We start from the raw sequence: 25,319 nt of genomic DNA, 5'->3' as shown, positions 1-25,319 counted from the left end.
CAGGAAGCAGAACAAGATTTTGCAAAATTCAAAGAAAAAAAAACAAGTCTAAATTTTAATCTTGAAAAGCCTATAATGAGCTGAAGCATGGGCTGTCTGGTTAGTGGCAAGAGAGGTAACTGAAGAACCGGCAGTGCATATAGAGATTTGGACTGCAGAGGAGGAAAACTGAAAGCTGAGGTAGGGGCCCATCCAACTAAACTGAACAGGATAAAACTCACGAAGAAGGTACAGATGTAGAACAAGTTAAAAGTAGTTACACTATCAGTAAGTACATGAGCAAAAATAGATGTTATAAATGAAAGGTATGAATTTAATTACTGTATCTCCTACAGTACAAGACAGACATTAACCTACTGGCACTAATCCAGCGGAGGCTGGAACAAGTAGCATGCGAGGAGAGGCCGAGGGAGCTGCGATTCTTCAGCCTTGAAAAGGCCAAGAGGGCAGGGGGATTTACTGCTGTCTAAAAATACTCCGTAAGAGGCTATAGAGAAGACAGAGCCAGGTTCTCCTCAGAGGTGCACAAGGGCAGGGAAAAGGCAATCGGCAGAAGTCCAAGCATGGGACGTTCTGATCAGGGATTAGGAAAAATTGTTTACCCTGAGGGTGGTGAAATACTGGAGGAGGGGCCCTGGGAGGTTGTGGCACTCTCACGGTCAGGTTTCTCCAGATGAGGGAGACTGTACGTCCTCTCATTGAGACTGACCGTGCTTAACAGATCACCAAATATCAATATCTATACTTGTAACATTAAAATATACATATCTTTACAAGTATGGTTGAAACTTTGAGTGCTTATAAAACATAGAAGCAAAGATGGATCAACAAAGTATACAATTTTTTTCCATGGAAAATATTTTTAAAATAAATGCACTGTTTGTATACTATTGTATTGGAGGTATTTTAAAACGACTTGACTTCAGCACATGGTGGAAACACTGCATACATGTAAGATATGTAGACATGCATCAACTTGATGGAAAAGTTCTTTTTGTTACCAAGAAGCTCAGCAGATAATTTTGGAAATGTATAACAACTGTTTCTGATATTAAAGATGTGCATCTGTGAACACAGACTGCCAAAGAAAATGGAATATTCCAGTGAGTCTTTTCAGAAGAATGCCAGCAAACAGCATTGCAATATGCAATAGATAAGTGAAGATATTAGTTCCCAGTCTTCAGACGATTGCTTAGCTCAGAAGTTAACCACATGTGACTATGACATTTCTCCTTCTGTTTCTAATCAATCTCTAATCATATATAGGGGATCTAGTTGTGTTTGTGTACAGACCCAATTCCAGAAATTGTTGTGAATTACCTCATATGTAAAACCTGCCTGATTGTGTGTGTGACGTATCTTAGATTCAAGCATGTGATCTTAATTATCCTACATCCTTATAGGCTACACTACGGTCTCCTCCAGCTACAGGAAATTTTAACTTAGCTCCACAACCTATAGCTCTCATTTTAATAATCACACTATTCCTGCTGATGGTGCAAATTACATGGGCAATGAAAATCAAACACTTTTTGTTAGCTGGTCTCCTGATGGCAATGAAGAAATACAGGTCAATTGGACCTGTATGGATTATCCTGATTCAAGAGAAGATAGGAAAGTGTGAATGCTTCCAAGATCTGCTGCTTGGTCACAGGAGTCATAGGAGGGTTTGCAAATCCTTGCTGACCTCTGGAATTCACAGACTTTATAGCCCAGTAAATTTGATTTTGCCATTATTAGTAAAAATCAGCGAGGTTTGTATTGACATGACAGAGCAGGGTCTCAGCAATTCCCTGCGTTTGTCTGGGCCTAAGTAGATTTTAACTCGTTTCAGCTGTGACAGCAACGTGTACCTCCAGCTGTGAGGTACTCTTGACTAGACTTGGTTTAGTTTAACTCTAGTTTACAGTAATAACAAATGTTTATTCATTATGGAGTGAACTGCCTGTAGCTCTGGAATAAGTCGCAGGGAAGAGTGCAGACACAGATGATACAAATCAGTCATTTAATCGCAGTAAGCTGATAGTGTTAAGAAAACATATAAAATTAAATCCAAGCAGACACCAGACTGAGGAGAAAGACATCCCCCTCCCATGAATGTCACACTCCTCCTGGTGATGACTCATCGTAATACTCCCTCATTCCTTTTGAGAAATACCAAAGTGTCAATCTTAAGACCCAAAGGAGCACTGGAGGAGTAAGCACAACACTAGAAAATAGGGAAATTTTTGTGTAGCAATTTTAACTCTCTTTTTAATGAGGCCTTCCTGTATTTGTTAAGTAATTTTGACTATTAGACTGTTTAAAACATTAATTGGACTAATGATAAATTCTTAGAGCCATATATGTCGTGCCTTTTGCCAACACCCTTTTGCCAATAAGAAGACTTTGAGTGTAATACCACATCTTAACATTGCCAGTATCTTTAAGGACCCGGCAGCTGAAATAAACACCATAAAGATCACTGAGGTTTGCAGGCAGTTTTGGCCAGTTGCAGTCAATGCTGCCGTGCTCTATTTTCCCGCGGACAAGCTGAATAAAATCAATCCAGTGAATTAGCTCTCACTCAAGGTTACCACTCAGGAAGAGGTCAGTGTGTTTGCGTGCTGCTGTTATAATCTGGTGCTACCACTGGCTTACACCTTTCTTTCCTTCCTGTCACAGGCTTTTACTGTTGTACTTCACAGGGCAGTGCAGTGAGCAAAACCCTCTGACAACGTGAGGCTGAGTGTAAAGAACCTGATCGCCTGCGTTACACCCTCAACTATCATTTACATCAGCCTGAAAGAGAAAAGCTTACTTTCACAGCCCACTTAGCTCTCCCGATACAGCATGAACCCTGCACGAGCTCCCGTTTATGACTCTCTGTGTGTGTACCTGTATGTGTGGCCACACAGCCCACAGAACAGTCCTTTGTCTAATGATTTTCAGGCCTTGGTTACACACCTTCCTGCTTCACCACAGGCTTATGTACTTCTGCTCAGGTCTCCTTGCTATAGCCTGAGCTGCTTGTGCTGCTAAACTGGCTCTGCTGGGCCTCTGGAAACTTCCTCCTGGGGCAACGAATGTCAGTCTGAAACGCTTCCTACAAACTGAGTTTGCTCTCAGCCAGTCCAGGCTGCTTTCTCGTTAAGGACAGAAAAGCATGAGTTCACAGGCATTGCTGTGGCTGGGGGCACCCCTGCAGGCACAGCCGATTTGCTCACTCTCCCCTATCCATCCTCCTCCCAAACACCAGGAACCACATCTACTTTCAAAGTAGCTCTTCATGTCCCAAGTGCTGCTGCCACATGTACATATTCCTTGTAGAAGGAGCTGAATGGAGAGAGTATTGTATAATGATCTCTGATTTAGCCTAAAGTGCCATCCTTTCCTTCACTGCATTTTGTCTGTGAGAAGTATGCTGAGTCTTGTGCAGCTGTGTTCTTGCTCTTATTCGGCACAGATTCTAAGTTTTGCACCCATACCAAGAGTTTCCTTCTTCCCTTTGAAAAGAGTGATAAGTGGGTACAGAGCAGAGGAGCCCAAAGCCTGCACGGATGTGAGTCAGGACTAGGATGAAAATACTAACCTAATAAAAGAGGCTTCTTTGGCTTCCAGTGCATGCGCTGTGAGCCAGGAAGTGAAATCCCAAATGGAGAAGAGAAAGGGAGGACAAAGAAATTCAGATTCAGCTGCTGACCCTACTTGTTTTCAGAGCACAGAGTATCTACTGTACTGGACCATCAGCCAACCACTGTATTCCTGCCCAGTCTCCCTGAGGTCATCTGGAAGTCACCTACAAGGATTTCGCACGAGGGCATGCACAACGGCTCACTCCAGCAAAGTGCTGAGCACCTTCTGCTGTGGTCCAGGTTGGGATGGACGCTCACCACCATGCGTGGCTGGATCCCGTCTTTATTTGATACATTTCTGATTGAGCTATGTAAACAGAATAGTCCTGACTTAGAAAAAAGCACATTATATTTATTGTCTAAAAATTAACTGGGGTTAAACCAATTGCCGTTGTCAGGCATGCCAACCTTTAGAACAGATCTAGCATTAAATCGTGGATGTCTATAGGGAGTTCCCTTGGATCATTTGATCAAATTATGCTCTTAGAAGTATGCTTCAAAAATGTCATCCTGGTGTAGGAGGAAAAGAAAGAAAATAAGGCAATGAAATTAATGGAAATTTGGAGAAATGAAATGTTGTCTCATGTATTTTGACAATGTAGACATCAGTAGGTTTGCCAGACAGATCAGCTTCAGATTTCAGGTACAGCTTAAGCAATATCTGACTCACGCAAAATAAGCTAGTCTAAAGCACAAGCTACTTGCTAGCCATTTTCTTGGCTTTGCCCTCTTGAACCATTTTACAAGCTCTGGCCATGCTTCTCCCAGGCTTGAGGTCCTTCCCCAGTCCTCGGGAGGAAAGCTGGCATGTGACAACATGGCCAGTTCCTGGCCAAAGAAGTGCTTTAAGTAACAAGGTGGGCAGGCAGCAGCAGCAAAGAGGGAAAAGATGAGAAGATGAAGAAAAGAGAGATTTCTAAAATGATCAGGATTAGACAGCAAGAGGAAAGAGCACTGAAATGCCTGAAGGGCTAGGACAGAGAAATCCCACTGCCCCTACTGTTTAATTGTTACCTTGCTTTGCAAACAGCACATTGTAGGTGCCCATCCTTCGCTGACATCTGCTGCTGCACCCAGTTACTTTCAAGAATAAGGCATTGGGCGTAACTGAGGGACCCACAGCGTCTTCGGAACCTGCAGCGAGTTAGGAAGAAAAGATGCTCTCATTGTATTTTGGATCTTAAACTGAGTTTGCTGGACAGATTGTGCATTATTATGACGATGTATTACAGCACCAAGTAATAGGGACTGGTGTACTGAATTCAGGTTGGAGACTCTAAACATCCATTCTCTCGTTTAATTTTCCTAAATCTCTTTCAGACCCACACACCTAAATATCCTTAGTCTGGTCATGTTCCACACCTTGACCATATGGTCCTCTACCAGAGAACAGAATAATTCTAGGCAATTAAGGCACTTGCCCATATCCATTTCATCTGCAGATCTTTGGAGGTACAAACAAAACACTGGATGGGGAAGACTTGCTAATGCTGACAGTGGTTTAGATTGCTTGATAATCTTTTTCCTGTGTTAGTTATTCCTGAATGGAAATCAAATGCATGCATGTTAGGGCTAGGAACAGATGGCACTTCTGTTCTGTGAGGAAGAAATAGGGGCAAAGGGGCGGCAAAGTTGAACCTCCCCCCTTCCCTGTCTTACCAGGATTCATTGTGCTGCCCTCCTGTTACAGCTGGCTGTGACTCTTTCTTGTTATAAAGAGATGTCAGAAGTTAGAGAGAGACAGACGATAACCTTAAATCCTTTACTGCATTTTACCAGGATTCTAAAAAAAAAAAATAAAAAAATAAAAGCCAGCTGAGGCAGTTGGAAAATGTCAGTGAGGCATTACACAAAGAACTTGATACATTTGTTGACCTTTCTTCTTCCTCCACCCTTCTCCTCTAAGACGGATTTAGTAGTAGTGGGTGCTTAGTGCTATGAGTGCTTTCTTAAAAATAATTTAGATGCTATTGTCTGTCTGCCACTTGGAAAACATAGCTGTTTCAATGAGCCCCTGCTGGAATGGAAAAAAGAGGGTTTATTGAAATGCCTCCAAAAATGCACCAAAATTTCATTCTTTTCCTTGTCGGCTGAAACCCGTCTTGTTCTTGCCTTTACAGTCTTTTGTTTTATTTTTTTAATTGTACTTTTGTATTCAGGGTCTTTTCATTCTTATCCCCTATTTTACAAATGGCGTGTGTGGTATTAAGAGCTGAAGGCAGAGATGAGAGGAGAAGTGTTTTGAACTGACTAATTTGCAGGCAAGAAATAAAGCTCTTGTAAGGTGGTCCCAGGGGTATCTTCGCCATGAACACTATTTGAAATGACATGTAATCTGGTACATTTCAAAGGCAAAACATTTCCTATTCTAAAGTATCTTCACGAGCCAGGGTTGGTTTACCTGTTTCCAGAGAATAATAAACTCCACTGGGGACAAGGAAACTCCTTCCCTCCCCTCTCAAAATTCCTGTTCTTTTTCAAAGGGGCAATTGCAGCCAACAGTTTATTTCTGTCCTGTCTTTTGCTGCTCTGATGGCTTATAACTCAGTGCTCGCTACGAATACATAGCTGAATGCACTTCTGGATTAAATACCACGTAGCAGAACACAGCACATCCCTGTAAAATGTGATAAATAATGGTGTGGAGCTCCCTTTTTGTTTTTTACAACAGTGGAAAATTTAAATCTGGTTCTTACAGACTTCTAAAATTTTAAGTATTTCACCGTGTATCTTTGATCTTGCAATTTCTTAATAGAAACTGTTCTTCTAGAGAAATCAGAGTTAAATTCACCTTGGAACATTGTATTAATACTCTTTCTCAGCACAATTCAGTGTTTTTAGCCTTGTTGACATACTAAAAGGCTTACATGCAAAAGTCCACATTTAATTTGTGAAGGCAGACATTTCAGAAAAGCCTTACGTTTAGAATTTTGTCCATATTTTGGTGAAGGTTCAGCTGGTGTGCATCACCATCTGTCAATGAATTCATGTACTATGAGGAATGTTTCTATATGTGTATGATTTCAGCATATGATACCCAGAGTCTGCATTGCATGGTTTTAAAAGCTTCAAAAATGTTTTAAATGGGGAATTTGGCCACAAATAAAATCCAACCTTTTGTGAAAATAAGCACTGATAAGTGTTACAAATCTTTTCTATTAATTTCACAGCTATTCTGCCCTAAAGCTTTTAGTTATGAAAAAAGAAACTGATGCTTTGTGAACTCGGAATTTACATTGACCATTGTTTCAACAGTTACTTGATTTTCTCTCTAACTCTGCATGAAGAGAAATCAGGGTACAGTGTGTCTATAATAATGATCCTACACACTATTTTTTTAAAATCAAAAACTTAAGTTACATTGATTTTCAAAATCCGTATGCTTGTGCTCAAATATACTGGCTCCACATAGTATTTTTTCCAGCGTGGACAACAATGAATACATTTTGTTACCTGAACAGAGATATTGAAGGTTCCTGGAAAGGACAAGCAGAAGCAATGGAGTTGGAATGTCCAGAAAAGAGAAATTTCTAAAAGAATGAAAAGCAAAAAGTTCTCTCCTGAACCAGATGATGATGTGAGACAGCAGAGCGGCCGGGATGACTTGCGCTGTCAGTTTGCATTACTAGCCTCAGCCCTTTGAAGGACAGATTTTGCACTGTGAGTGACCCTAAGGTGTGTTGTACTTGGATCTCGACCAAATAGAAGTCATGATAAAATATTATGCCCCACAGATGGGTCTTACACCTTAACTGTTGTTTTCCCCGAGGCTCTGTCAACTGCGATTCTTAATTTATGGGAGCTTTGCCCGAATGTAACTTGGAACAAAATGTGTCTAGTGTTCACAAAAACTTTCAAAGAAGGTAATGCTGTTCCCCAGCAGTGTTTATTTCCTGGACTGGTCCCTTATCGATTCTGAACCGTTAGATTAGTCTGGACTAGACCCTATTACTAACAATCATAAGAAAACACAGCAGTTACCACGAAATAAATGAAATGTCTACCAAATTAGTTAGCAATACTAACTCTCTAAGACCAGAGAAATAAATGAGGCCTTTCCATTACTGCCGGGCGCTGTCACATGTTAGTGCACAGACGGCATTACATCTGGAACACATACTATCTGATGAAAGTTACAGTGCTTGACTCAGACAGCTGCCTGGGCAAATGCTGGCTGCTTTCGGAAATAAGAAGTAGCTGTCTGCTCTTCTGCATTTTACTAGCACAAGTCACCAACCTTGTGTAAGTATACTTGAGCAAAAGATCTGACCCTACTGCCTAGGTATGCTGGAAACTTGCTAACCCTCCTCTGACCAAACTACCTCCTAGTGCCAGTGTAGGGCTTCTGTTTAGCCCCTTGTATTGTATTGCCTGTGTGTAATGTTACCTTTAGTGAGACATTAATTTCATTCCTTATTTTTTTCTTTAGATACATTTCTAACATATCCACTTCTGTGCGTGTTGAAATATTTATATAGGCAATAGGTAGGGAATCCATTAGCAGGAATCAATTGTTCCACTTCTGGGTTGCTTTTCAGACACAGCAGTATTTTGCTAATATAGAATACCTAGCCAGAAAGCAATACAATATCCCAGCTCAGCTGATTTATTGAAACTATATTTTTGAGGGCTGTTTTTTTACTTTAGTGACTCATGCGATGTGATGCCATTTAAACACTGTGTGTAGAACACATGCTTGTCTGAACACTTCATTATTTGGCTCAAAGTAGTACAGTATATTGTTCTGTTTAGGGAACAAGTTTGAATTTACCATTGACTCAGGAGAACTTCACAATGTATCGTTGGGTCAAGGACAGGAAGCTGTAGCAGAAATAGCTATGGAAAAAGCATCAAAAGAAGGCCACTGGGTTATACTTCAAGTAAGTCAAAGCTCTTCATTACATCAGTGCTGCATTGCAGTGTTAAAAACTGAAGCTTTTCAAAATAACATGTGCCTAGATGAAAGAGTACTAAATAGTGATTTAAAACTTCCTTTGTCTTCACCACAAGGGAAGCACATAACTTCATCTGTATATGCAAGTATCACTGAATATCACATAAAATATGAATTGCAACTATCTTGTGTGTAGGGAGTCAACTAACGTATTTTCCCAAGCACATGATATCTGATTTACTAATTTATTATCCATTTAAAAAAATCCTTTAGTAAATAAATGTGTAGCGAAAAGAATTGTTACGCTGTATAATCAGATGAATAGATACAAACAGGGAAGATTGCTGTCATTATGCAGTATATTGTGCTAAACAGATGCACACGATTTTTTTCAAATATTGTGCAATATCAAACTGCTTCCTTATGTCTGGGTTTTTCTTGTATCAATAAAATGTTTCATATTTCAAATCAATAGCTCACTGGGAGGCCTATTTTTTCCTCCCTTCTCCCCCCCCCCCCCCCATCTCTGAATATTTATTTTGTAGCAAAGTGGCTTGACACATTAGAGAAATTACTGAAGAAACCCAGGGAAGGAAGTCAGCAGGGCGATTGGTTTTGAGTGTGGGGAACCTGCCCCTTCTCCTAAAGAACATCTCATTCCAGGGGGGATTTGGGAAACCTCCTATTAAAATACCTGATAAGCCACTACCTGAAATGCTGCCTGATCACCACGCAGCACTGGATAAATTTGACCAGGCAAGTAAAACACCACAGAAATAAAACTTTAAAAATGTGACTAGTAAACTTCTCATTTTAAAACCACTTGAAATGGTGACGTCACTAAAAGCCTTTACAGGATATGCAATAATAAAGCATTTCATTTCTTAAAGATTTGTTCACATATCCTAGAGTGAAATAACTGCACATCTATTGCAAAAAAAAAAAAAAATCAAACAAGAAATCACTTCTTTTCGTTTTAAAGCATCACATACAGCTTCTGGTTAAAAACATGCCTGTATGCAAGGGAAACAAAGAATTTGCAGTCACTACAGATAGTTACTGTAGTACAAAATCGGAATTTATTTTGGTTTAGTCTAGCTTAGTTTGATTCTTCTTGAAATGCAAGACTATGCTTTTTTGTGTCTCTGGAATATCTTTTACATATTCTGAGTATATGTCGTGCACTGGAATTAGGTCTTCAGCTGAGGTAAATCAGTGAGCTTCACTATGCCAATTTTAATTGCTAAGGATTTGGTCCAAAATGTTTGGATCGAACGTAAGAGGAGAGAGTGCTTTGGCTGCTAGGTTATCCTATTTTCCTCTGTCCTTTTTAATCTTTGTTTTGGAAGGCTTTTAATAAAAGCAATTTTTGTTTCTGAGTCTCAAGAGATACATACAAACATAGGTGTGTATAAGGTAGTAATTATAACCTATGATCAAAGATACAGTCAAAGAAATCAAGTATGTCTTTGAAATACGTATCTGTACTAAAGAAAGAGCATCAACCCGAATGCTAAGAAACTCACCACTTACAAAAAAACAAAATTGTTTTTCGACTGTCATTTAGACAGTACGTTCTAAAAACCTTTGCGAAAATTACAGAGGCTTTTCTTCTTTTCCTCTTATTTAGAATAATCTCTTCCAGCAGTAAAAAAGGGAAAAATTGCCGGCCAACTGCACAGAGGCAGGAACGTCACCCAAAGTGCTGACAAACGCACAAAGAACACCGCGGGCCGCAGGCACGGCCCAAACACCTTTGTCACCAACTTCTGTCGGCGGCTCGCCCCGCCGCGCGCGCTGCCCGCCTCCGCCTGCTCGCCGGCCCCCACGGCCAGGGCCGGGCAGCCCCTCCGCCCCGCGGAGCTGGCTGCGCTTATCCGCGGCCGCCCGCCGCCACTTGTGGCAGGCGCGCTCGGGGTGCCAAGCCGGGCCGGGCCGGGCCGTACCTGCCGGGCGGCTGCGGGGCGCCGCCACGGGCCGGGCCCCTGCCCCGGGCCGGGCCGGGCCGCTCAGTCCGGCGGGCAGGCTCTGCCCTGGAGGTCGTAACCTCTTCGCTCCTCCGCGGCAGCCCGCGCTGCGGCGCGAACCCGTGGTACCTGCCAGGCGCCCGGGGCAGCCGGCCGTCCCGTCCCCGTCACGGTGGGGCGGCGGCAGCGGGCCGCGCGTGCCACGCCGCGCGGCGGGGGTGGGGGCCGGGGAGCGGGACGCGGCCGGAACGGCGGCGCGTTCCCAGAGCCAGAGCGCCCCCTGCCGGCGGCTGCCCCCGCCGCCGCCCTGGCGGCATCGCGGACCGTGGCGGAGGCGCGGGCGGGCGCCGCCCGTTGCGGGCGCCGGGGACGGGGCGGGGGGGGTCCGGCTGGCCCCGGCAGCCCGCCCCGCCGGGCTTGCGGCCGCACGGCTGGAGGTGACTCGGCCGCCGCTGCCGGCGGAGTGCTTGGAGCCGCGCGGCTGCCCCGGGCAACAGGGAGGCCCCGTGGGAGAGGCGCATACCCCTCCGGTTTTGACCCTGTCCAGGGCAGCGATGCCGGCCGATCTCTTAGAGAGGTTTTCCTCTCGCATACGTTTGCGTTGAGGCTGGAGGTAGGGCGTACGAGATTCCTCACGCTGGGTCGCAGCCCCAGCACCACCGCTGCCAAACACCCGGTGCCTGCGGGGAAACTTTGTAACCTGCCCCCATGGCAGAGCCTCCCGCTTGGGCTCCGAGCGAGGTAAGCCCTGTTGGACCTGCTCCCTGTTGTTGGAGGAATGTCAGCAAAATCATGGCACATACCACACTTTCTTCCGTAGTTTCCATTAAGAGGACAGGGGTGTGACACGAGCAGAAACCCGCCCTGGAGAAGTGACAGACCTGTGGGGCTGGGGGCGACTCGGCCGACTGCAACCACCTGCGTCCGCCCACTGAGCAGGGTTTTGTGCCTGGGGAGAGTAAACACAGGCATTAACTGGCATACTTTCTTACTAATTTAAATGGCCTCAAGTACACTACTCTTTTTGAGGAATTACATCTCAAATAGATTTAGCTGTTTAATAAATCAGCCCCTGATCCCCCGCAGCGGTGACCTCTGGTCCCTTATCAAAGCAAAGATTTCTTGTAATGCCGTGCCAGCAAGGCTGCGGCCGAGCAGCAATACTTACAAAGTGTCTGTGGATGATAAAACTATTTTGTAAGAGGGAGGCAAAAAAGCCCTCTCCCTTCCATCCCTGTGGGGCAGTTTGTGATTATCGCTGCCTACAGCAGCGGCCAATGCCAGGTGGCCGGAGGAATCCTCACTGAACTCAGCGTTTTGTCCGATGGAGACGGGAGGCACATAGCAGGCAGCACCTATGTCTCTGCTTCTCAGCCCACACCGAGTGGTTCATAGCCCCCCATCCTCACCTGAGAACACATTTGCCATCTCGCTTCCTCCTCCTCCTTCCCCCCCCCAGCCCTTAGCAAGGCAGGTGTAGAAAGCTCCCAGCGCCACACGCGGGGGCCTCGTACCCACCCGGTCCCTGGGAAAGAGGCGCGTCGAAGAGGAAGGCAGGAGTGAAACAGGCCCCGTACGTCCATGGCAGCAAACTGTGAGCTCCCGTCTTCCTTCTCCTCAGGCACCGGTACCCCAGCCAGCAGCAGCTCACCTGCCAGCAAGCCCTGCGACATCCCACGGCCGTGGCTCTCTGTCCCCAGCTGCCAGGAGCCTCCCACTGCGAGGAGGAAGGAGAAGCATCTGAGGAAGGAAGGGGAACAAAAGGACGAGATCAGAAAAAGGAATAAAAGAAGGAAATGTAGTGAATAGTAAAAACAAGAGGAGGAATTTTCCTGGGGGGGAAGTGCCATTTATAGGAGCTTTTTTTCCTACAATTTCTGCAGAAAATCTGACAATGCACGTGCTCATTTTCCCTTTCCCATCCCACACAAACCTGTTGTTATTTTACTTTCATTATTTCACTTTGTTGCGTCAGAAACGCTGAATAATAAAACAGGGGTTAGTGAAAATGCTATTTATCTTACAGGAATAAGCCCCACATTATTTTAAAGATCCCTGCACTACCGCTGTTATTATTATTATCATCATCATCATCATGCATCTTGGCAGGTTGAAAGGTATCTCAGAACAGTAAGAATTCAGCAGTAATTTAACATCCCACAGCAGTGCTTTAAAAGCATCAAATAACATTTTGAATTTTAAGTCAGTACAAGTGTAAATAAATGAATGTACTCCCACATGTCTGTTGTTTTTAAACTTGTGATGATACTAAAATATTTGCCTAACAGCTTTGAGTTGCAACAGAATTTCAGCTCATATATACACATGCGTGTGATATTGAATTAAACCATTTGTCATTCTTTTCCATAAAAGACACAATTTGGCTCTCAGCAAACCATTTGAAATAGAAATTATGATGATGATACCACAGCTCCATTTTATTTTATGGTAGTGTATTGATTGTCAAATAGACAATACATGTATTTTTGTAATGGTCTAAAAGAAGATATTCTGCCTTTTTATTTTACAGTCCTTATGCTATTACTCACTTTCATTTCAATAAAGGATGGCATTTTTCAGAGATGCTACCATAAATTGCTTCATTTAATAAGTTGCTACACAGAATAATAATGTTACACCAGAGAGCAGCACTTTGTAATTTGGAAGAAATAACATTTTTCTTTTAAAATATTTCTGTCACTTTATTTTTAAATTAAATTTCTCTCTCTGCTGTTTTCTAACTGAAGAATAATCTGATTATTAGAAAATTCTTTTTTTTTTTTCTTGCAAGCATTGGAACTTGGATGTGACATAAAGAGGCTAATTAAAATGGGGAACAAATTAGATTCATTTCCACGGATATAAAAGTGTTATAAAAGTCTTGTTCTCAACAATGACTCCATAACAGAACAATTTCATTTATGCCTAAGCAGGTTCCTTATTCTGTCTAGCAAGGATTGCCACCAGTGTCTTGGTGACAGGGTTTTTATTATTTCTTTGACAGTTTGATAGGAAGTCAGTGCTTGCTTCTGGGTTTGCAGTCTCTTCAAACCTGGATTATGAAGGTTACCATAAAAATACGGATGAAATGCTACCTCCCCAAAGCCCCATCCGTTACAGCCCGCACCCCAACGTGGAGATTGCTTTTGTAATAATAACTGCCGACAACGTGCTCCAGATGCTGTTAGAGCTGCAATTCAAATACTCAGTCACTGGGGAAGGAGTCTCCCAAGCTGTGGAAGACAAGGTCAGTCAAAACATAGAGCAGGCTGCAAATTTGTCACAAGATGGTGTGATGTCTCTGGCTTTATTTTTTTTTTCCTCCTGTGGCCACCAATTTCAATAGAATTAGATATTTTCGTACCTGTTTTTTACAGAGATTCAGTCTGAAATTTGTAATGAGGGATCTTTAGTATACATGAGACATAAATATATGCATTATTTTGCACCACACAGAAAAAAGATCTTGCTGGAGTGTTACGATATATTAATAGGGTTGGGCCATTTAGGATCCTTTGTCAGGTTGCAAAATGCCATTATTTGCAAACTACAAGGCAGAATTTGCTTTTCTTCCTAACAGCATGAAATGTTGCTGCACAGGCCTTCCACTCCTCCATTTCACAGGATAAATCCTCTATATCCTTCAAACTATGACATGAAGGCAGAACTGCTTTCATTGCATAAAGCTAAGATACACAAAGTTTATCATTTCCTTTACATTATCGCAGAAGTGGCTGCATGAGACACTTGCTTCACGACAACATGGTATCTCTTAAAGGTGAAGGCAGAGCTAGATGACATACAGAAAAAAAACTTTCAGAAGAAAGTAAGATCAGATATTTTATCCAAACACCAGCAGAATGCTCCTCACATAAACTGATTTGTTTTCCAGAATATGAGAGACTGGATCTGCTGATATATGAGGAAAGGCATTCTCTTCAAGAACTTAATTTAGGTCTGAAGATATGTGTGCTTTGCTTCACTAATCTCAGGGGATGCATGGGTTTAAACACAGCATCAGTGTAGATGCCAGTAACAGGCAGTTGTGAGTGATACTTGGGGAGCTTTCTTCTGATTTCATTGATTAAAAAATTGTGCTTTCATAAACTGCCTACTCCAAATATGTAACTCGTCTCTGTATATCAAATGATTTGTTTGAATTTGTGTGAAAAAAAATTATCATGAAACTGCTCAGGAGATTGAAATCCTCTCTCTCTCTCTCTCTCTCTAGATACTAGGAAGCAAAACGCAAGGCCTCTGATTACGGTCTGACTCCCATTTCAGTGCAGACCCTGAGGTAAGATAGGGACATTCTTCTCTTCTGCCATTGCAGAAATTTGGCTCCTCTGTTATAACTTCTAGCAGATCTGGTTGCTAGTTACGGTGCGCACTCGTGTGTTTTAGGCAATCCATAGGAGAGAAGGGAGGCAGATGTTTGATACCTCAGAGACCTTCTGATGCCGAAAACAAATGCTACTTCATATAGATCCCCACTGGATAAGGCGCATGGTTCACATCGGGTTAAATGATCAACCTGTTCAAAGACATGGGTATGTGGCATTTGACCATCATTAGGAGATGGTCATTAACGGCAAGCAAAGGTGCGGTAACAGTAACACCCAAGTCCTGATCTCACTGCACGTCTCGTAAGTGCAGTGAAGCTAGGTAAAAAGGACATGAGTAACTCACCACATATCTCTGGCATTTTTTTGTAATAATACATCTCTCAATGCCAACAAAGTGCTGAATAGCAACGTGTAATGTTCTTAACCATGCAGGGCCAAATTTTCATAATATCTAGCAATCTCAAACAGTGATGTACCTGGTGCACTAACATCTAATATATGTTCAAATCACAGAAATGGGCAACCAAGTAGCTTCTTAGGCATCACTAGCAATTTACACAGACAATCGTGGTATATGCATGCACAGCTGTAGTTAATGCATACCACTCCAAGACTAGGTACTGAAAATCTAATTCACAGGGCTAGTTTTTTAAAGGGACCTCCTTTCTCGCCACCTAGAATTACCTTCCTCTTGATCTTTAATTCAGAGTAACAAAACATGGGCACTCAAATAGCCATTAGTGCAAGCAAGCCAGCAGAATGGTAGCTTGATTGCATGTACAATTTTCTGTGGGATATCTGAAAGCAAGTTAGTAATTTGGCCCTTTATCATTTTCTCTCTGTACATATGCGTAGGTGGGTGCTTCTGTGCATATGTATATGAATTACTATATCGTATAATTACTTAATGCAATTAGAGTGAATTTAAGAAATATAGAAAACCCAGAACCCACACTCTTGTTTTTCTGACCATTTCCCCTTTTTAAAAAATAAATGACTCACCCCAGTTGCAAGAGCCAAGATATTCTTTACACTTGACGATTTAGCTACCTTATGTGTTTTTACTGGGGAAAAAAAAGCCCTCTATCATTTATCATGTCATCTTATCACAGTCTCTTTGTGAGACGCAAATAGCACACTAATGTTTTCTTTTGTTAGGGTGAGTTGGCAATCTCCTCAGAGATGGAGCAACTACAGACAGCTCTTTTTTTTGATAATCTTCCTGACACTTGGATGAGACTGGCTTATCCATCAACATACAGTTGCTCAGTGGTAAGTCGCATGCCAACAGTCAATCAGTATGGATGGTGCTTCTTGTCCATCATAAAAAATAGAATAGAAACTAAAGAATTTTTTTGGCAAATATCTTACCTTCTTGAGTAACTCAGAATAGCTTTTTATCATAAACTGATATTACCGGTGTTATGAAAAACAGAAAGAGCCTTGCATTTACCTTGCCAATTACTGCAGACTTTGAAAGATTTCTCTAAAATTTGCATTCCCACTTCTTCCTTGCTTGCTTTTTTTCTGCAGCTGTGTGTGTTGATCAAATAGGTTTGGCAAGTGCTATAGCACACACTATCTCCTACTCAGAAGACTAAGCTTGGTTTCTCGCATCTTTTGGGATCAGAATTTGTAACAATAGAAGGGTACTGCTCTGAGCTCAAGGATGAAATGGTCACCAGAAGGAGCAGCAATTAACAAAGCAGCTTGCATTAAGAACTTGGAGAAAAGTTTCAGAGCAAGTAGTGGGGCCATCATGTTTCTGTTCACCTTAATTGAATTCACTTTAAGATGTGTCCATCTGCCTACTCTCCATGGCTGTCTTGCAATACCAAAAGTGAAACTGAGAACAAAAAGTGACGAGCCATCCAATGCTGGCAAATTATTATTTGCTAACATACATTCAACTCTCCTTGGAAGCTTCCTGAGTAAGGCAAAGAGCCACCGGCTGATGGAACTAAGCAGGACTAGAGAGCTGACCAAAGGACAGGAAAGCTCTGCCTAGCACAAAGGTAGCACTAGAAGGCAAAGCAAGCCCACACTTCTGAGATCAGTTCAGATTTCTGAGAGATCAAGAGAGGAAGAAGAAATCTTGTTCAGCAGAGGAGACATTGAGAGAAGCACAAGAGGTACATTGTGGTGAAGATCAATCAGAGCTTTATGGAATTAAATGCTCTTTTAGCTTCCCTTGATGGAAAACTAAAGCACCATAGAGATACTGTGATGTCTGTGATAAATATATGTCCTGAAGACAGAAAGCGTTGCCTAGGGGATATAATGCAGTAATGCTAAATTACAAGCTGTTTTCCTGAAGGACAACACAGCTGCTTTCTTTAAAAAAATGTATGGGGGAGTCAAGTCGGACCTTATATTCACGGTTGGAGAAAAGAGGGTAAAAGTACCGACTGATTATACAAAAGCCGTCTTGCAGAACTAGTAGGATTTGAGGTGAGAGATTATCTTTTGCCATCAGGTGCAAAATACAGTGAGTCACCAGGGAGAAAAAACATTGCCAGGAGATACTGTGTTATGCAGCTGGGCTCCAAGACAGCCTCCCTGCTGGGACAGAGCGTGTATGGGGAGGGACTGGGGAGCAGGTGAAAGGGAGGTCTGGCATGAGCACCACAGAGGTTACGCGTGGACATGACTAGTGGAGTGGCCAGTTCTGCTTGGCCATCATTCTCTTGGGTCTGGGGAGATGAAAAAAACCCCAACAAACCAGCAACAGAGACTGAAAACAAAACTTGAATCATTATCACATCTAAAAAGCCTGTAGTAATTGTTGTCAGTAGCAGGAGCTGTGAGCTTCCTGCAGGGAAGGATGTCCTCTCTATACCATCCTGTTATGCACACTGCAAAGCACAAGAAGGCCTCGGTCATCCTGATAGTTTTATCCTCCCTGTTTTTTAAATCCCTCTGTCTCTTACATACCTACCTGACATGCCACCGTCTGAGACATCAAATAAAAACCTTTGATTTCTAAGCAGATGCCATTTCAAAGTAAGGCGAGATGGGGTGAGGAGGTGAAGGGAAAAAATCTGAATACACGCACAGTTTAAGCATCACGGGCTCAGCAAATGTGTCAGAAACAGCTAACTCAAGTGATTAAATGAAGGAGATGATGTTACATCACCTAATAATCTCAGATCTTCAGTTCGTCTTCAGGTTCCTTTTCTACATCTCTGAAATGAACATGAATTCTGTTAATGCTTCCCTTTATAAGCTGGCCCTATATGTCACCTAGTGTTTCACATTTCTGTGTAGGAGTCGCCTCTTGCCCCTGAGCCAGCAGTCTCCTATCTCTGGGTTAGAGACAGTCAACTATCCCCAGGGCAGAAGATGTGTCTAGCATTTCTTAATAGCAGCTTGTTAGGAAGCAAGAAGCAACACTGAATAGTGCCAAAAAAAGACGACCTCAGCTAGAAAGGTTGGGACGTGATGCCAGTGATGTTAAATGGGGTAAAAGGGAAAAAACAAGCTGATGCTTTCTTTTTCAGGCCATAGAAAATCAGAGAAAAATCCAAGAGATAGGGAAAAAGAGTGTGGATGGAAGAGAAAGATTGGAAGCTTGTGTCACAGGTCATCCAGCTTTCTGGAAATCTGCAAAAGACCAACAATGGGACATCTTAAAGGAGCCAAACATATTTGGGTTGTGGGCCGTGACTGCATGGGCAGGCAACAGCTGGAGCAGGCTGAGGTGACAGCAGCAGTGCAGGAGGATTTGAAAGGAGACATTACATGCAGAGGGGATGAAGTGCAGGGGCTTGTAAGGAGCGGAGGGTAGTAAAGAGGGGCAGGAAGTCACAAAACGCATGAGCTGCCAGAAGAGGGGATGTTCATTCCCCCTTTGGAAGATATTCATAACACATAGATACAGGCTTAGAAACTATTCCATGAAAGCTCAGGGTTATGGCACTGACTCCCTTGCAGGCTAGAAAAATACATGCTTGAAAGGAAAGGCCTTCAGGGTAGGAGGGTTTGTTATTTGGGGTTTTTAACTGACAGAATCTGCTGCTGACTTGTAAGGTGGGGAGGTATTAACTCCCGAGAAGGAGGAACAAAAGGCAGGGATTGCAATCCTGTGAGAAAAAGCAAGGAGCATTGCAAGTAGAGGTGGGCTGGTCCAGAAGAGGGGGGGTAAGGATATTCATCGAGTGCTCTGAGATGAAACATGCTGTGTGTTCAGCAGAGGTGCCTGTCAGTCAAGTGGGGGAGCAACATTATGACAACCTCTCTTTCAGGAGCAGCAAAGACCAAGATATTTTTCCACGCAAAGCCAGCCAAGAAATTACTGAAATGGTTGTTTTAACAATCAAAGCTAACTGGGAGAGAACAAAAGAACTCCAGATGCATGTACACACACATCCATCCATCCGTCCATGTCCTCCTATGGCCTCCAATGAGCCAACTTCCATTTAAAGAAAGCCTCTTACATTGATAAGAAAACAGGCAGCAAATTATTTTGCTGCTGTAAAACTTGAAACGATCTAGGTTTCAGGGAGGAGTGTGAAATGAGTGTAACTTGCATGACAATTTCAGAGGGTAACATTAAGTCTAATGCACATGGAATAGCAGAAAAGAGGTTAGATTTCTTTTGAAGGAGCCACTCTCATTTCCTGAATACCAACTTGCTGTCTTACTGGCTACCTCTCGAAGCACGGCTGTTGCCGAGGCTCCTTGAGACAGATGGGCTTAGGTTCCAGAGGGGCTGTTCTTAAAGCCCACAAGCACACAATATTGCTGCACTTGCTGCTATTCGCTTGTCAGTACTTAATTAACAAATACAAATGCAGAGCTGTGCTGAAATCAAAAAAGATACTTTGGTATGGAAAAAACTTAATATGAGGAAGTTGCTTGTTAAACAGAGAGGAATTTGTTGTTCAGCTGCACTCAAAACACAAGAAAAGGGAAAAAAAACATTAATGTGTGCCAGGGCAAAAGTGCCACTGTCTTGGCAAGAAAAAGAAACATTTGCAAGCTTCTGAGTTGGTATTTGAACAATGAGGAAGAAAATGAACTAGAAAAACTGCTTGATGGGCTGCTGAGGAGAATCCTCCTCCCCCCCAACATATACTGGTTTTTGGGTTGTCTTATACCCAGATAGGATGGACTGATGGTACAACAAATAATATCTGACACACAAGTTGTACAAAAAACATGGTATCAAGAACAGAATTCAAAATGGGCTGAACTCCTTGAATTCAAAGGCAATCAGAGAAGTGGCAAAAATATAATAAACTACCACCATTCCTTTTTACCAGAAGATGTTAGGTATTGAAAACAAAACTCTATAAGCTTTTTCACACAGTTGCTATCCCAGTATAGGCTGATACAACATAAAAAAACCCCAAAACACCAAAACCAAACAAAGCCCTGAATCCCAGGTTGAAGATCAAGGTGGGAAGAAACCTTAAGTCTGGCTGTCTTTACTAAATTACCCCTAATCCTTCATCAGAAGTCCGCCCTTCTTCAGTTTTATCCCAAGTTTCTAGCCGACAACTTCTCAAATTGCTATTAATGGTTTGGAGCTTTCTTCACATATTGCAGATGCCAGAATTCCTCATTGCTAAGCTGTTAATTTGTATTTCCTTTTAATCCTTCTCCTGCACAAAACAAATATCTAAATATTGCCTGTGTCAAAGTAAATATTTTAAAACATATATACTTAACTTGGGGCTGGTGGGAGGGGCGGGCTGCAATTGTTTGCATTCCAGGAGCTTCACATTACTGGATCCTTCCTAGCATGGCAGATGCCAGGTCAGTGTGCATGCTCACGCACAGCATCCCAGGTACACAGTGCATCTACGTCCTTCCCAGCACCTGTGATTCCTGACCTTCTACTCCCAGTTTGCTTCTAAACACTTTTAAAGCAAGAGCACCCTGTTCAAATGCTCAGTGTTTCAGTGTTTGCTAAGCAGTACATTGTATTAGTGAATGCTTTCACTGCAGGTTAAAATTCTCAGATGCAGATCATACAATGCGCTGAGAAGTATTGGCAGGGGGAAAAAAAGCCTGTCATACATAGCAGGACTACCGATAATGTGCAGTATATTACAGTCCAGCAAAAATGACTAATATGAGAGCTAAACAGAAATGATTTGTATAGTTGAGACAAGTAGAATAAAATATGTATTTTAAGTAAATCAGTTTTTAGGAATACCAGGCACAGGTTAATCCTTTATAAATATGTTCACAGAGTACATTAGACACCAGCCCGCCTACACAAAATGAATGCAGCACACACTCTGATGTATTACAGAAGCAGGATAAATGAGGGAACTCTTCTGTGTTTGATCTGGTTCTGCTCTGTAATTCAGAGATACTGGAGATGGGTGGTGAGTTTCCCATTGATCCCAAAAGAACCAATACTGTTGAATCCTGTGAAATGTAAGCTTTGTAGAGGATTGCAGGCTATGCACGAAGGACATTGTAGCTTTAGGGGCATATTCTCTTCTGGGGAATGTGTGTAACTGGCATTCACAAGAGTCATACACATCCTGCTGAAACTAGACCCTGTAGCTTAACAATAGTGAAAATGCATACCTTGCTCCACAGGCAATTATATCATCTCATTGCTACATCTGCTTATCAAAAGATAGATTTTCAGCAGATAATAAATGAACCTGGAAATGAATGTCTTGAGAATTTTGAAACAATGCTAAATCTGACACACATCAGCATTTTAAAATGCAGCAAAATGCAGTCAGAGAATCAATCCAAGTTTAAGGTATTTTAGATAGAAAACACAGGGCTAGCACATAGATGTGGGAATAATCAATTCCAGTCGTGTCCCCCCCCCCATTCTTTCCAGCTTTTTAAACCACTTACACCACTCCTTGCCTCTCTGAACTGTATTTTGCATATGGTGGAGGTGTTAATGCACAGTTACTCCACAACGGGGTTGTGAATTTTAGTTAATGAAAGCTTTTAAAGGCACAATGAAATCCTCAGATGAAAGGCAACAAAGAAGTGCAAAGTATTATTATAGCCTAGCCTAAGTTTTACTGAGAGCATTCTTATACACGATGGACACAGCATAAATATGTATTACGGATGATAACCTCCCTGTAAAGGCTAATTCCCACTCCTGAGGCTGCCAGAGGCAAGGGGTGGCAGTCTTATAAGACTTAATAAAGTCTCATAATGTTTTCATCCTATTCCTACCCCCAGGAGCTAGAAGAGGACCCCTGTATACTTTCTGAATCCTTAATGAATAGCATGGCCATCCCGGCATATCGCGTGCACAATTAGATCACAAGGACTGCAGACCAAGATGGTTCAGTGAACACTTAAAGGCAGAGACAAATATAGGAAGAACAGCAAATGCTGCAGTTCCAATCACAGCAGTGTGGCATACAGCAAGTTTACAGTGTGTGTTTGTATGCTGTCTATGGAAGAGGTAAGCAAAGGGACAGAAATCTGCCTGTCATTTTCCTTGATAATTTTTGCTAAAATTCAAGAAATTGTGCATGAAAACAAAAAGGAACAATTAAGACAGTCTGTATTTTGCAAAGGTGAGAAAGGGATTGCTGTCAACAGGATGTGGATGAAAGCTCCAGTAACCCATTTGGAAAAGATCTAGCACCAGAATAAAGGTACAACAGCTTACCAGGCTGAGAAAGGACGGGATCTGCTGGTCTGAATGATGGTTTGATCTGTTACGATGGGAGTGAAGTCTTCAGTTTGAAAAATACTATTCTGCTTCCTGGGTCTGGAAGAGCTAACATTGTTCTAAAGGCTGCATCCCTCTGATCAGCTGCCCTGTTTCACTGATCATAGTTTAAGTGATCTGTAGCCTCCTTCTTTTTCTGCCTCTCTTCAGAGGAAAGAATGCAGCTTCATTTTGTTTATTATTTGCATGTTTTTCTTAGCAGTTTACTCTCAGCAGCTTCTGATTTAACCTTACATGTTCTGAAGTTCAGGAAAAGCCTAAAAAGAGAATTTTTAGATTGGTACCTTGTATTTTCAAAGTAATAGCAGGCACCTCACGCATACATCTCATGTTCCACCCTTTTGGTAAATGTATTCTAACACTCTTAACTTACCTGCTTTAAAAGGACTGGCATGTTGAACCAGCTGGCCTTTTTCCACCGCTACAGCTTTTCATGTTACATTCTGCTGCTCCAATTTCTGTATTTTCCCTGCATTTTGCAAGACAAAATGCAGAAGTTTAAAGGCTCATAATGTTTATGTGACAAAATCTTACTGCTAAGTACAGTATTACTGACGGATTAGTTTAATGCAATAGCATAATGTAATTTAATTATAGTAATAGTGCACAGCAACAATCTTACTACTTATGTCAGATTGTGAGACATTCTCTCTTAAAAGCTTCATCATTATTATTTAGTTTTTAGGTTTAGTTCCACAGTATCCCCCCCTCCACACACATTAAATTAATTTTGTAGGTGTAGAAGAAGAAACATTAGGTAAATTGCTCCAATTTTGCCACTGTAAGATTCCATAAGAATTCACAATACTAACTGAAAACCTATTTTGCATCATGAGACAATAGTCAGCCAGCCTGTGGTGAAAGCTTGTAGCCTTCTGGGCATAAGTCTTCAGACCTGCATGCTGCTGTTTAAAAAAAAAAAAAAAAAGCCTAAGCAAAAAAAAGGATCATTCCACCAAGTCTACCTTTTGTATTTACCTGAGAGCTTTTAATGTAGATTGATCTGAATTCCTGTGCCAGCCATGAACTACTTCTACATTCATGTAAACTATTGTAGCTCAGGGCTCCAGCTTTTTCAGCCCACAGCTTCCACTGATTTCAGCTGTGGTTGACAGCAGTTCTGAATATCCAACCCACAATAACTTCCTATTTCTAAAGTGTTTTCTATCTGAAGACCACAGAATTTTCTATCAGTGTTAATTTAGCCTCACAACAGCTCCAGAAAGACAGAAAAATGCATCTTCAGCCAGCACAGCTGTATGCAAAGTGAACATCTGTCCATTACCAAATTCAGTTTAGCTAATAATAAAAAAACCACACTTTATTTTCTCTTCGAGACAGGACCAGACTGCAAGGGAAAGCCTGGTGAGGATTTCCATGCTTTAAAAAGGGAAACTGGGAGAGACTGAATTTCCTAAGGTCACTGAGGAAATGTGTGGCAGCGCTAGGAAAAGAACCCAGCACTTGAGCAGCCAAGAGAACATCTTCACAGCCAAAAATGGATGTTTTTTCTCTGGAGCGTGACTGCATTAGCTCTGTCGTGGTGACATAACAGCACAGACAGAGAGAGCTCTGTGGATTTAGTGGCAATTAAGTTAGATAAGGTTAATTTCTGGTTGGCAGAGAGATGTCTTTTTGTAATTGCATCATGACAAAAGCTCTTCTTGTCTTATTTCAGTAACAAGAAGCTAGGTAATGTGAACTAGCTAAATCACTGCAAACCACTGCTTTTTAGAGGGGGTAACAAAGGTGTACCCTTTTTCTTGAAACTATAGAAACGGCAAAATAGTCCTGCTGTATGCTGACCTGTTGCTGTTCATTTACTAGCTCACCCAAGGTTTTGTAAGATCCAATTGTATCTATTTTTCAGTGTATACATTTATTTAGGTGTGAGGCTACAGCCACACACCCTGGGCTCAGTACTGCACTGCTCGACTCTTAGGGGCTCGTACAGCTTAAGAAACCCATAGCTCCGCAAAAGCCGGCATCTCCACACAGAAGTAGGTTGTGTGCAAGGGACCTACATTTCTGCTTCTTTCAAGGGGTCTGGAAGAATCAAGAGTGGATGGACTCCTATCTCTCTCTGACTTCACAACATGTATCGGTGCGTGGAAGTATCCATGTCCAGTGGTCCCTTTTACTGCAACACACCAGCATAAGGAGGAGAAAAACCGTGCTAGACTTCCTCACTCCTTTTCAAGCCTCAACAGTATATTTAAGAGCAGTTCTGTGCTTGAGAGATTAAAATTCACAGCCTTTTTCTATTTGATTTTGTATAGATATTTGAACCCTGGATCAATCTTTTGCAGCAAATACTTGCTAAAAGCTAGCCTATTCACTGCTTTACAATACCACAGGCCACCTGTGAAATCTATGGCACCTTTGCAAGCTAGAAAAAGAATTATGTGCCAATTCACTTGTGCATTAATTTTAGCATGCAGCAGAAGCCCTTTCTCTAGCCAGCCTCTTCTACTGCAGCAACACTCTGTACTCAGCAGAAACCTGGACTTTTGATAGAAGTGGCACCATTTTTACACTTTTATGCCTTGGTATTATTCATACTGTGTACCATTTGCTACCAAAAGCCTCTGCATTCCTTAAAGCTTTGTCTCAGAAGAAGAAAGAAATCCGGGTCAAACTCCTTGCATCAAAGCAAGCTGGTGGGGGATTTCAACCTTTGTCTTAGCTCCGCATCTTAGGTGACTGTTCTGAAGATTTAAGGGCACTAAGAAAACATTGTCCTCTTTGCTGTGTTTTGCATGAAACTTTATAATAACTGAAAAGCAAGAAGTTGTTCCTAGCCTAAGATCTACTAGAGTAAAT

General features: G+C 42.2%; 1 protein-coding gene across 2 annotated transcripts in view; it reads right to left on the bottom strand.

The window, feature by feature from the left end:
• Positions 1–25,319, bottom strand: part of CDCA7 (cell division cycle associated 7) — a 47,258-nt gene that overhangs the window by 4,115 nt on the left and 17,824 nt on the right. For both annotated transcript variants that reach the window (XR_008577679.1, XR_008577680.1), the window contains 7 exons: positions 22,870–22,965; positions 22,434–22,753; positions 11,994–12,215; positions 11,357–11,424; positions 8,386–8,450; positions 5,274–5,397; positions 4,629–4,748 (listed from right to left, as the gene is read on the bottom strand). The gene's annotated coding sequence lies outside the window, so the exon portion shown is untranslated. The remainder of the gene's footprint in view (positions 1–4,628; positions 4,749–5,273; positions 5,398–8,385; positions 8,451–11,356; positions 11,425–11,993; positions 12,216–22,433; positions 22,754–22,869; positions 22,966–25,319) is intronic.

The sequence above is a fragment of the Grus americana genome, chromosome 6, assembly GCF_028858705.1.
Source record: "Grus americana isolate bGruAme1 chromosome 6, bGruAme1.mat, whole genome shotgun sequence".
Taxonomy (NCBI): Eukaryota; Metazoa; Chordata; class Aves; order Gruiformes; family Gruidae; genus Grus; species Grus americana.
The sequence above is the reverse complement of the archived record's forward strand: the minus strand, read 5'-3'. Positions and strand labels throughout refer to the sequence as shown.